This window comes from Callithrix jacchus, chromosome 7 (assembly GCF_049354715.1).
Source record: "Callithrix jacchus isolate 240 chromosome 7, calJac240_pri, whole genome shotgun sequence".
Taxonomy (NCBI): domain Eukaryota; kingdom Metazoa; phylum Chordata; class Mammalia; order Primates; family Cebidae; genus Callithrix; species Callithrix jacchus.
The window spans coordinates 62,274,025-62,286,920 of NC_133508.1; the positions used below are offsets into that span (position 1 = coordinate 62,274,025).

Below are 12,896 nucleotides of genomic sequence, written 5' to 3' on the forward strand. Positions count from 1 at the left end.
TTGCCTTTTAGAGAAGGGGGTTTCAGACTCTGTACAGCCTGTAATCTTTCAAATGTAAGAATCCCCAGGGTGTCTGCTTTGAAGGGGAGTCTGGGTTAGATTGGAAGAATGCCTCCTGGACAGATCAGGTCAAAAATTCCCAGTGTTCAGGATATTCTTAGAGCCCACACATCCTCTTAAAAGTTTAGCTGATCTGGCTAACAGCCTTGTGGCATACAAGCGATGGGTTCTCATCCTGTTTTATGGTTGAGAGAATGAAGACCCTGAAAAGGGAAGTGACCAACCCCAGGTCCCACCAGTTTAAATTGTGAGGCACTGACATAAACCTCCTCTCCTCACTCCAAGGGGGATGTTCTTTCCGTGACGTCATCTGAAGGCTGGTGGGTGATAACTTAGGGAAAGAGTTTTCACTTTGGGATAGAAGAAAGTAGAATCTGTCATAGCCTAGATAGGCATTCAAGAGAACCGGACTTGTGAATCTTTAGCTTTAGACCGAGGAATCTACCCTGTATTGCAGTGTGGAATTGCCTGGGGGATTTTAGTACTTACTGAAGCCGGAGTTCCTCCAGTTGCATCAGAGATGCAGATTTAATTGGTCTGGGGTGCAGCCTGAGCAGGGGGATTGAAGAAACTTTAGAACGAACCCATGGCAATTTTGTTTTAGCCTCGGCTTATCACTTTTCTTGCTAAAGTTCCCTTTGACTCACTTATGGAAGAGGTTGGAAATTTTCTGTGTTTATTAAGACCTGCACCGAAATTGAGTCAGCAAACAGCTGGAGAAAAGACTCAGTTAAAACTGAGTTTTCCAGAGTTAAGAGTAGACACTGTTCACATGATCTGGATAAGCCGTGAATTTATTGAAACTTTAGGGGAAATATTGAAAATGCCAACCATCGATTGAGCCTCAGTTGCCGTGAGCTGAAGGAAAGACAAAGACGCGTCTCTGGCTTTAAGGGATCTTATTGTGTAATCTTGCCATGTACCTGAATCATTTCTAACAACATACAGTGCATGGATGCAGGGAAATACTGCTTGGCTGCATAAATATTTGCCTGTCCCACCTAAATCTTTTTTGAGGAAGCAGCCAGGACATAAACAGCTGAAATGAAAATATTTGCTTATCCAGAAGTCGATTTCCCCACAGGCCATTGCCCTCCTTCCTGTGGTTGCCTCTGCTGTTCTCATTAGTGGAGCAGCCTTTCCCTGTTGCTGTCTAGGCCTTACAGAGATCCTGAGGGCAACAAAGCCAGTGGTCATCTGTAAAATCCAGTAAGTGATTCATGCTCAGGAAATAGGAGATATTAAAGAAGTGAAAGAGCCTAACCCAGCCCCAGGTGTTCTGCCTCTGCAGCCGTGCTCTGCTATTTCTTCTCTGCCATGCCAGTTGCGAGATGTGACTTCACCTGAGAATTGCTGACCCGGGTTGATCAGATCAAATCTATCCAGGTCACCTCTGGCAGAGGTGGCAGAAAGTGAGAATCCTCCCAGGGCTTAGTGATGGTCCCTTGGAGAGCTCTGTTTCTATTCAAGAAACCTGTGAATTCTCAACCTTTGCCAACTTGCAATCTTTCTTCAATCTGTCCCAACTATTTCTAGCAAATTCTTTGGTTAATGCAGCATAGAAAACACATCCTATTTGTCCTAGACTTATTTCATTCCAGCTTCAAGGGTGGACATTGAACTTAAGAGCGTTCATAGAGAGTCAGACTTCAGATAATAAATGTCCCTCTGTTAAATCATATATGAAACCATGCTTGCTCCGAGGCTGCTGGCTGCAGGAAGCAGTGACGAGGATGGAGCTTGGCAGATGGCTGTAGCTGTGGTTTCCTGGAGGCCTGTGTGGGGAGATGATGGTTTGTATATTGGTTTTCATTTATGTATTGGTCTTAACTTTCATCTTCCTGAGGTACCCAGATGCTAATGGTGATACATCGATTGGAAATGACTCATTTGTCAGGGTTCCATGGGGCCGTAGGTTCCCTTCTCGTATGCAGTAGAGTGTAAAATGTTTAATTAGATGCCGAGGCATTTCTGCATGGGTCTATCTCTGCCCGTTCTCCCCAGTGGATGCCATTTCTTAGGTTGCAGAGGGACGGGGTTGGGGAGGGGCTCTCCAGCTCTCTATCTTCTCCCTCTACTTATTTTGTCTGGTTGCAATCCTTAGTCCTACCTCCTTTTATTTCTAAAAATTTATTCATTTATTTTTGAGATGGAGTTTTGCTCTTGTCGTTCAGGCTGGAGTGCAGTGGCACAGTCTTGACTCACTGCAACCTCTGCCTCCTGGGTTCAAGCAATTCTCCAGTCTCAGCTTCCCAAGTAGCTGGACTACAGGTATCTGCCACCACACCCGGCTCATTTTTTTGTTTTTGTTTTTTGTATTTTTATAGAAGTGGAGTCTCACTGTGTTGACCAGGCTGGTCTCAACTCCTGACCTCAGATGATCTGCCTCTCTCGGCCTCCAAAAGTGCTGGGGTTACAGGCATGAGCCACCATACCCAGCCTTTTATTTATTTATTTAAAAAAAATTTATATATATACATATATATGTGTGTGTGTGTGTGTATTTTTTTTTTTTTTTTTTTTTTTTTTTTGCCTCAACTTCCTGAGTAGCTGGGATTACAGGCACTTGAAACCACGCCCGGCTAATTTTTTTGTATTTTTAGTAGAAATGGGGTCACCATGTTGGCCAGGCTGATCTCGAACTCCTGAGCTCAAGTGATATGCTTGCCTCAGCCTCCCAAAGTGCTGGGATTACAGGCATGAGCCACCGTGCCTGGCCCTACCTCCTTTCAGCTGTGGTTTTCTACCCCCAACATGATTGTCCTAAAAACTGCCTTCATGTGGCTGCTAGAATTTGCAGAGCTGATCCATGTTAGAAATCTAGTCAAACAGGTCCAAACCAGACTTCATGAAATAATGTAGTTGAACTGATATGCAGTGAGAGCAATGTTAACTGCTGCTTATCTGTTTTGTTCCACTTCAACTTTTTCAGGGCCTTACTTTGTTCTTACTGTGTGCCAGGCAGTGCCTCCATGCTGAGGATGAAAAGGTCTGATGGGTACACCATGGTAGTACCATGGAGATGCTAGATCAAGGTATGGGCAAAGGGCTGGGGAGTCACCTGAAGATGGCGTGAGCCATGGGCATGGGGGAAAGAATGGCATTTCAGGCGAATGTGACCAGTTCTGGGGGTGGTGGGTTTGCAAACTAGCAGAAAGCGCCATGTACTGAGTTGTGGGAGGTATTGTACATGTGGATACAGGGAGCTGCAGCTTGGAATGGCCAAGGTTTCTACCTGGGACACACAGTGACATAAAGAAGTGGCAGACAGTGAGACAGCCTGGAGTGGGGAGAGGTGTTTAATGCTAGGGGTGATAAAAATGAGGTGCTTGAAATCTAGGTGGACACATCTAACGGGCTGTTGAAATATGGGTTTGGGACCTATTGGGTTGATGTTGCCAGAGACATAGACATAGTTTTTTTTTTATTATTATTTTTTAGGTAGGGTCTGGTTGAAAAATCTGGGTTAAAAAAAAAAGAAAAATTTTAAAAAGAGATAGGGTCTCGCTCTGTCCTCTAGGTTGGAGTGCAGTGTTATGATCAGGGCTCACTGCAACCTCCATCTGCCATGTTCAAGCAATTCTCCAGCCTCAGCCTCTCTAGTAGCTGGGACTATAGGAGCATGCCACCAACACCCAGCTAATTGTTTTGTATTTTTGTAGAGATAGGTTTTCACTATGTCACCCAGGCTGGTCTTAAACTCCTGGGCTCAACGAGATTCTTCTGCCTCGGCCTCCCAAAATGCCAGGATTACAGGCGTGCACCACCACGCCTGGCCGAGAGATGTAGATTTAGAGGTCATTGTTTGACGAGTCAGGGCTTGAAGACTTGAGCACAGAGCCATTCGAGGAAAACCTGGATAGAAAGGGAGAGGGCTCATACCCTTTGAGAACACCAGTGTTTTAAAGAAGAACCAGAGGTTGGGGCAGAAGGTTGAGTCAGGTGGCAGAAGGACCAAGTACTGCATCCAGCCTCCTTTTCCCTTCACTAGCCAATTCTGCCAAGCCTGACTGCCTGCTGAGGCTGGTGAGCATGCCTCAGCCACTGGGGGCTTGCCTGCAGTTTCCCCTTCTCTCTCCTCGCACAGTGTGCTGAGGGCATCTTTACTGGCTGCAGGCTCCTGGGCTTTGTTTCCTTGCTGGCATCAAGGATTGGAAAGCTTGTTTTTCCCCCATCTTCTGACATTGGTCAGGGCTCAGCATTCCACCCCTGCTGAGGAGTGCCGGGTGCTCTGAGCTGTCTGCTTTCTGGTTACCCACCCAGAGCACAAGAGCCCACCTGAGGATCATCTGTGCTTCTTCTCCTGGGCTGTGCTACACGCCCTCAGCCTTGTTGCTCATTCCTGATTCCAGCAGAACACTCAGAGCCATTCCTCCACCACCTTTCTGGAGACAGGATGCATCTCTGTCATGGCCACACAATGAAGATTCACAGGCTAACTCCTTCATCAGGGAAGAAGTTTCATCTTCATTGCTGTCCAGGAAAAGACGACATTGCAGACTGGTAACAATGTATTTTGTGTTTACTCAGTGACCACAAGCACATGGTGGCTGTAAGCCTTATTGTCTTGTGAGGTTTATTGCCGAGTTTAAAATGAGGAAACTGAGGCTAGCACAAGAAAATTAAATGCCAATTTATTTAACGCCCGGATGAGGTTCTGTGGTCCCCGGGAAAGGGGCTAGAGAAGTCTCACCTGACTCCGCTTGGGTGTGGGGTTTTATAGGGAGTGAAGGCGTTTGATTGGCTATGGAGAAACAGGACGTGAACAGGGCGAGCTGCTATTGGTAGGTAGGCGGCGCTTTCCAACAGCCGGCTAGGTGCTGAGTGCAGAGTTTAGTGCTGAGTGCAGATTCTGGTGCGGTGTGCGGAAGTGGGTGTTGGTGTCAAGTGCAAAGTTTAGTGTTGAGTGCAGATTCTGGCGCGGAGTGCAGAGGTGGGCATGTGTTGAGTGCAGATTCTGGTGACGTAATTTTCAGGCATGGAGAGGAATGGGTGAGGCAACCAGCCTTACAGTGGCCAAATAGGTAACACCATGTTTTTCTCAGTTTTTGCCTGGGATCGTCAGCTCCAATGGTAGTCTTCACTTGAAACCAAGCCCGGACCATTGAAGAGAGAGTCATTTGGCAAAGTTCCTGCTGAAACTGTCATCCAAGTGGCATTCTGTCTAAGTGGTATTCTGGCTCCAGCCGTCCTTCCAGATTTCCCCAATATCTGAGCCCTTACTGCTAGCACAGGAGCTGCCTGACTTCCTGGCCCTGCCTGGGTTTGAGCACAGCTCCTCAGCTGGGCTGCATGTCTAAGGAGGTCTTGAAGCCTCTGATGCCACAGCAGTCCCTGTCTCTGGCACCAAGTCGTCTTGGCTTTTACTGTCGTGCCCAGATTACTCTGAGTTTTCTTCAGTGGTTTGAGGATCTCGAAGAATGAATGCTAAGGTCTGCTTATCATGTGGGATTAGCAGGTGAGATGGGGCCGGTGCACGTCAATTCCAGTTCACCGTTGCAGAACTGAGAAGTGTGCAGAGACTTTCTTCTCTGTGTTCGCTGTGTTTTTGGCAGCCAGTGCTGAGCCACTTAGCTTCCTCGGAGAGGTGCGGAAAGCTAACCCGAGTTCCTGTCCCTTCCTCCCTGCTGGTCCCTGCAGGGCTTATGCTCGAGGATCCAGTGGCCGTCTCACCAGCTACGCCAAAATGCATCTGACTTCTGACTCTGTTCCTGTGTGCGGTGCCACATCCCTGCTGGACCCAGGCCTGGCCACTTGGAGACAGTGCCCTCATTGTCCTGGGCTTTCCAGGCTGCAGAGGGACCGAGGACCTGCATAGAAGGCTATGGGAAGTGGTGGCTTTTAAATTGTGGTAAAATATATATAACATAAAAACATATGTTAAGCATTTAAAAATGTACAACTCAGTGGCTTTAGGTATAATACAGTCACAGTGTTATGTGACCATCACCACTACCTAGTTCCAAACTCTACCCCAAATGGAAAACCCACACCCCACCCAGACCCACTACCCCTAGCCCAGCCCTGCCCCTGGCAGTCACGAATCTGCTTTCTGCCTGTGAATTTTTCTGTTGTTTTGGATACTTTATATAAATGGAACCATAGAATGTGAGGTCTTATGACAGTTTCAAGGTTCACTGTGTTGTAGTGTGTGCAAGAGTTTCATTTCTTTGGATGGCTGGATAAAATCCAATTGTTATAGATAGACCACGTGCTGTTTCTCCATTACATTTGGATTGTTTCCACCTTTGGGCCATGATAAATAGTACTGCTATGGGCATTCGTGTACATGGTTTTGGGTGGACATGTTTTCAGTTCTTTGGGGTATATACCTGGGAGTGGGATTGCTGGGTCATATGGTGACTCTGTTCAACTTTGTGGGGGACGGTAAGACTGTTTTCTCTAGTGGCTGTACCACTTTACACTTTTATTAGCAGTGTATGTAAAGTGTACCACTTTATACTCTCATTAGCAGGGGAGGTAGTGACTTTGGAAGCTGAAAGTGCCAGCCCTTTTTTAGCATAAACCAAAATTACCTGAAGTGACCCTCAGTGGAGGGTTGCTGGGACCAGAGGCTTGAGCACAGAGCCATTGGAGGAAAACCTGGATGGAAAGGGAGAGGGCTCAGAGCCTTTGGGGACACTAGTGTTTTAAAGAAGAACCAAAGGACCAGTGACATAAGGAGTGAGCAGGGAGGGGACATGGAGCCTAGGCAAGTCAGGTGGCATTCACGAGTACAGCTGGGCAGGCCGAGGTCTGGTCCTCAGGGGTGGCTATGTCCTCTCCAGTTTTGTGGGAGCATGTGATGGGAAGGCAGGGGACTAGGGTGGTGAAAGGCTGTGTGGTGGGCTCGGGAGGGCTGATCTGGGTGGTGCCTGTGGTGCAAGGTGTTTGACCCTAGGGCTGGGATAATGGCAGAGTGTGGGCTCACCCAGGGAAGACAGGTTACAAGTCCAAAGGAAGAGGTGGGTCCGAGCTCAGCCCGCAGATTAGGCTGATATGTGATGGCGCTTGGGGTGTTTCACTGGGCTCCAGTATTGAGGTGCCTTGTCTTAACCCCAAGCAATGCCCCTATCCTGAGTCCAAGGCAACTGATTCTTACCTGGTGTTAGGTTCTGAATCAAGCACACGTGGTCAGAACTACCCTTGAAAATCTCTCTGGCCAGGACCCAGTCTCTTGGAAGCTCAAGAGCCAAGATTTGGCTGCTTTTATTTGCACCCAGTGGTGGCTTCTCTCTCTTCAGGGCAGAGAAGGCCAAGGTCTGGTTTGGGTGGAGAAGAGCGGTGGGGGAGTAGAGATTGAGGTGAGGGGTACAGACAGATGGAATGGGATATGTGTGAGTTGAATGCATGTGGGCTGTGAGTCTCTTGGCTGCTGGCTAACTGGCTTAGGACCTAGGGTAGGTTAGGGGCCTGAGAGGACCAGAAAGGCTGACATTAGAGCCTCTGGGGTGCTGGGCAGGGGCTGCAGGGCTGTCCTCCCACCTCTTGCTGGAAAGATCCAGAGCCACCATAAGCCCACAGCAGCCCCAGTCAGCACAAGCAGTGTCGGGTGGGCACCTGTCGCTGTGCCCAAGCTCTGGGAACCCTACCGGCCCCTAGCAGAGGCTTCCTTTGGGGTATGTGGGCCACCTTGTAAACAGCATTAGGGTTTAGCAGTGCTACTGTCTCATGGTAATGCTTCTCTGGTTAGTGCCTCCTGGAAGCATCTGCTGATCAGGGAGCATATTCCCAGTTTACAGATGGAGGTTTAGAAAAGATTTTTTTTTTTTTTTTGAGATGGAGTCTCACTTTGTCATCCAGGCTGGAGTGCAGTGATGTGATCTCTGCTCACTGCAACCTCTGCCTCGTGGGTTCAGGTGATTCTTCTGACTCAGCCTCCTAAGTAGCTGGGATTACAGGTGCATGCTACCATACCTAGCTAACTTTTTTTGTATTTTTAGTAGAGATGGGGTTTCCCCATGCTGGTCGGGCTGGTCTTGAACTCCTGACCTTGTAATCCACCCACCTTAGCCTCCCAAAGTGCTGGGATTACAGGTCTGAGCCACTGCGCCATGCCAAGAGTGGCTTTAAGTTCCATGATTAGGAAGAGACAGAACTAGAACATACATCTGGGACTTCTGGCTCTAGATTCAGCATTCTTTTTGTTGTGTTGCACTTGCAGAAGCTATCGATATTGGTGCTGATCTTTTCCTACCCGCTCTTTGTTAGAAGAGATGATGGTCTCGGAGTCATAAGTTGCAAAGAACCCGGAGAAGGGAGGAGGTTGATACCTGCTTCTTAGGCAGGGTGCTTTCTGTCTCCCTAGGTTCTGGTCGTATATGAGATGAATCTATTTTACCCAGCTCTCTCAAGGCCATCTTGACCCCTGGCTCTGCCCCATCTGTCCCTGCCGTTTACTGGGCAGCATCCTCCCCAAGAGACAAACCCTCACCTAGAGTTGGCAGAAATTTTTGAGTCGAACCTCAATTCTGATGAGGCACAATTAGCATCCTCTGCTGTGGCCTCAGCTTTCAGCAAATGGTAAACTTTACTTGAGGGCATAATTCAATTATGAAAATCTATTTCTCTTATACATTCAAAAAATCTCCTAATGTGCCTTTGTGCACACACAAATTTAGTGACACATCACCAAATGTGTATGTGGTTGCCATGGAAATGTCTCTCTTCTGACATGGCATTCCAAGAGCAGAGAGAAAGGAAGTTTTCTTTGTAAAGAGAAGCAGAGCAGAACTTGGCTAATTGTCATCACGCTAATCTCCAAACTGTCATTCTTCCCTGACTACCTGTCTCCTACTTCCTCTCAGCAGCTGAACAGGGGAAGGCAAATCAGTGTGCAGGACTGGGTCTCTCATATTTCCTTAGGAATTTCACAAGCATTGTTCTTAACCCTTATGCCCAGCACGCACCAGGAAGGACACCAGGTCTTCCTTGATTTGGGTTTGCACCTATAAGCTTAGAAAGTGTACCTTCCAGGACTGTCTAGCACTTGCCACCCACGAGGACTCAGAAGAACTCCTGGCACCACTTCTCTGTGGCAAGTGGAGGCTGAATAGGGCTTCTGAAGAGGCTTTGTGTTTCCCACCAGAGCTTTTGTCTTTGTGACAAGGGCATGATGTGACAGCATCTAGAGCAGGCCAAAATGAAGGCTCTTTTTCAGTGTTGGAAATCCCACGGTTTCTTAATGGTGGTGTGAGTCCACAGTGTGGGACTTAAGTCTGGTTGCATGCCTCTGGTCTTCCCAGCTCAGGCTCAGGTTGATCCTCACCCTCACTCTATTTTCACTTGTCCTCTGACTTTCTTGACTGAGCCTTTCTGTGGGCAATGAGGTCCTTGGATTTCTGGACTTTACCAGCAATCTCTGAGGGGATCCTTGGTCCATATTAGTAGACCCTTTGACTGGGTCATTGGGCTGCCTTTCCCTAGTTTGGGGGCTGGGTAGCAGTTATTTTTCTCTTTTGGGGATAGTGTCTCACTCTATTGCCCAGGCTGGAGTACAGTGACATAATCTGTTCCCTGCAACTTCTGCCTCCCGGGTTCAAGCAATTCCCCTGCCTCAGCTTCTCAAGTAGCTGGGATTACAGGTGTGCACCACTATGCCAGGCTAATTTTTGTATTTTTAGTCGAGACAGGATTTTGTCATGTTGGCTAGGCTCGTCTAGAACTCCTGGCCTCAAGTGATTCATCTGTCTCACCCTCCGAAAAGTACTGGGATTACAGGTGTGAGCCACCGCGCCTGGCCTGGCCTTGTTTCAGTATCGAAACCCCTAGGATGCTCCATCTTGTCCATGACTGTACTGGCTCTCAAGAAGACCTGTAGCCACTGGCCTGACTGAGTTGCCAAAGTGGGGTGGGGGCGGGGGCACAGACCCAGCTTCTGACTCTCAAAGCAGGGGCTATAAATTCTGGACACCTGCCTGTCAACAGCTCTGCACCCCTGACTGGGGCCTGTAGGTCTCCACTTACTGTGGGTCAAGCAGCAGGTCATTTCTGCCAAAAGACAATGTCCTTCTTGCTTTTATAAATCAGGTCCTTAACATTGTTTCTTACCCAGTGTTTATTTCACTGGCCCTCAAGGGATTAATCAGGAGGCATCTGGCTCATGGCTAGGCTGTGACCTTATTGAATGTGTGTAAATTTGACCAAGAGCTGAGGGAATCATACCAGCAACTTCGTAGGGGTTCAGAGCCTTTTATTACCAAATCAGTGTCCAGGGTTTTCTCTGCTGAGGCTGCTGCAGGTAGCCACTGCTCCAGTCTACTTCTGAATAGCTGTTGCTTCTGAGGTTGTTCTGAGGTTATTTTGGGGCCTGTTTGTGGAACTCATGACCCCCTCTCACCCCCACAGAGACAGCACGGCCAGGCATGTTCTCCTTAACTCTGTGGCCTCTCCATGGCCTAACCAAATCTCCTCTGCAGCAAAGGACAGGGCTTTTAACAATAGTAAACTCTATTTGGGATAATAGAGAACTTAGCTTTGACATAGTGTGTTCTCATTCTTTCTGCTGTTTTAGACACCAATAAATCTACCAAACTTGGATATGTAAATGGCTGTTAGGAGAGCTGGCTGCCCCCTTTCGCCTTTGGCTTGTGAGAGTAAATATCAATTTAGTCCTTATGGAAGGAGAATGAAGGAGACTTGGTTGTCTCCCTAATCCACACACCCTGTAATTCTCACCTGAAAATCTAGCTCTCCTATTTCAAATCAGTTTTAATGGCAAAGGCTAAAGGGAGGCTTTATTGCTCTTATCCAGGCTTATTGTTCAACTTTTTAAAAATTCATTCAGTAAATAAGAGCTCCTCCAAGGAGACCTGGGGGGGGTTGGCTTAGGAGGAAGGAAGAGGGTAAGTAAATGGAAGCTTGATGGGAGAGATTCCCACTGGGTGGACACTCAGAATGGGGGCCGCTGATCAACTGAGCAGATGTCCTGGAAATCAGCAGGTGGTGAGGACTGGGTGGCTGCAGCCGAATTCTAGAGCACCAGTGGGGAATCCTCTGCCACCCTTTCTTCTGTTCCAGAGAGGAAGCAGGCAGACTGGCCCTGGCCAGAGACTTCTGATAGTGACCAGGCTTAGCTGGCCAGAAAGACAGAGTGCTCTGAGTGAGGGACAGGAGGTGCCTAGTTGGTCCTGGCCTGCGCTGGCCTTGCACAGCTCTTCAGCTCCCTTCCAAGCCTCTCTCAAGCTCACTGCCTCGTTGATGGCGCCTGGACTGCTCATTGCCGTGCAAGTGCTATGAGTGGGACGGATTCCTGTTCCCATTCTGCCCAGGTTGTGTGTAACAGGCAGGAAGGAAGCAGCAGCCCAGTGCTGTGGACCAAGTCATCTAAAAGAAATATCCAGGCCGGGTGTGGTGGCTCACGCCGGTAATCCCAGCACTTTCGGAGGCCAAGGCGGGCGGGTCACGAGGTCAAGAGATCGAGACCATCCTGGTCAACATGGTGAAACCCTGTCTATAGTAAAAATACAAAAAAAATTAGCTGGACGTGGTGGTGCACGCCTGTAGTCCCAGCTACTCGGGAGGCTGAGGCAGGAGAATTGCTTGAACCTGGGAGGCAGAGGTTGCATTGAGCCAAGGTCGTGCCACTGCACTCCAGCCCGGTGCCTGATGATAGAGTGAGACTGTCTCAAAAAAAAAAAGAAAAGAAATATCCAGCCCTTCCTTTGTTTAAAGGGCCATGACCCAAGGTGAAAATTCTTTTCTTAGAGTCAAATGCTGTCTGCAGGGAGACCAGTGCTGTGCCCCTCTGCCCTCGCACTGAGCAGGTGCTCAGAATGAGCGTGCTTATTCTGTAACCACACATGGGTCCTTCTGGCCTGTTCAAAGGTGTTGTAATCCCCACCGTGGCTGTGGCCTGAGGTTAAATGTTAGAAAAGAAATAAGGTGTTCCTCATGGGAAAAATCTGTGCATCTCAGGCTGATTTCAGGTGTTTCCTCAGACTGATAGGTTGTAAGGTTTAGAAAAGCAACTAAGTCCTGCCCCATGTGAGGTGTTAGCAACATGTTCCTGTCACTATAATGGGTGCTTGTGAAGGTGGAGAGAAGACCCCGCTGCCTGCCGGCTGGGGCTGGACACTGGCCTGAGCAGGGGTTGTAGTAGTTTGGGAGCCCAGTGGGCCTGTCCTGCTGCCCAGCCATGGCCACTCGAAGCCAAGTGCTTGATCTTTCTGTTTGCCTCTTCATAGCAGCTCCTGACTGCTAAAAGTCTGACCCCAAGCCGTTCAGTCACTTCCTGAGAACACGTATGGACACTCTTCTTCTGGGGTCTAAGCTGAGGAGCCTCCCTGCTGCCGAATGTCAGGCCCCGAAGGCCTGTGTAGCTCCTGGAAGAGGCCTCCCTGACCAGAGGTCCAGGAAGCAGGAGGGACTCCTGGGCAAGACAGCTGCTGCCTTCCTGGTTGCTGTTGGGAAACAAATGGCTTCTCCAAGTGACGCTGGAACTCTTGTAAGGATCACTTGCTGCCAAGGAGTCTGCTCAGTGCGGCCATGGCGCTCTCCCGGGAAGTGAGACTCTGCAAATGTGTTCTCAAGTTTTGTTCCAGCTGGTGCCAGCCCTTCCCACTCACAAGCTGGAGGCCCCCAGCACCCAGTCGGGCATGGGGCTGAGTTGCTGGCAGCCTGTGGTGCATGGCTGGTTAGCAAAGGTTGGAGCCTGGTGCCCACCTGAAGCTGTGTCATCTTTTTCCCTGCCTTGGTGGGTCTTGGCACTGGCATGAGGTTGCTTCCTCCTGAAGCAGAGTGTGGGTGCCCTACCATCGACATGCAAGAATCCATGGTGGGCCCGGAGCAGAAGTTACTCACCCTCTGCCTCAGTAACAATGGGTGACAATGGGAAC

General features: G+C 48.9%; 1 protein-coding gene and 1 long non-coding RNA gene across 2 annotated transcripts in view; both read left to right on the forward strand.

Moving 5' to 3' along the window:
• The window catches only part of MAN1C1 (mannosidase alpha class 1C member 1), a 177,646-nt gene that overhangs the window by 29,644 nt on the left and 135,106 nt on the right, over positions 1-12,896 (forward strand). The window lies entirely within an intron of this gene.
• LOC144576955 (uncharacterized) lies at positions 4,413-6,177 on the forward strand. Its single transcript, XR_013519879.1, has 2 exons — positions 4,413-4,563; positions 5,106-6,177. It is a non-coding gene; the product is annotated as an uncharacterized LOC144576955 (long non-coding RNA).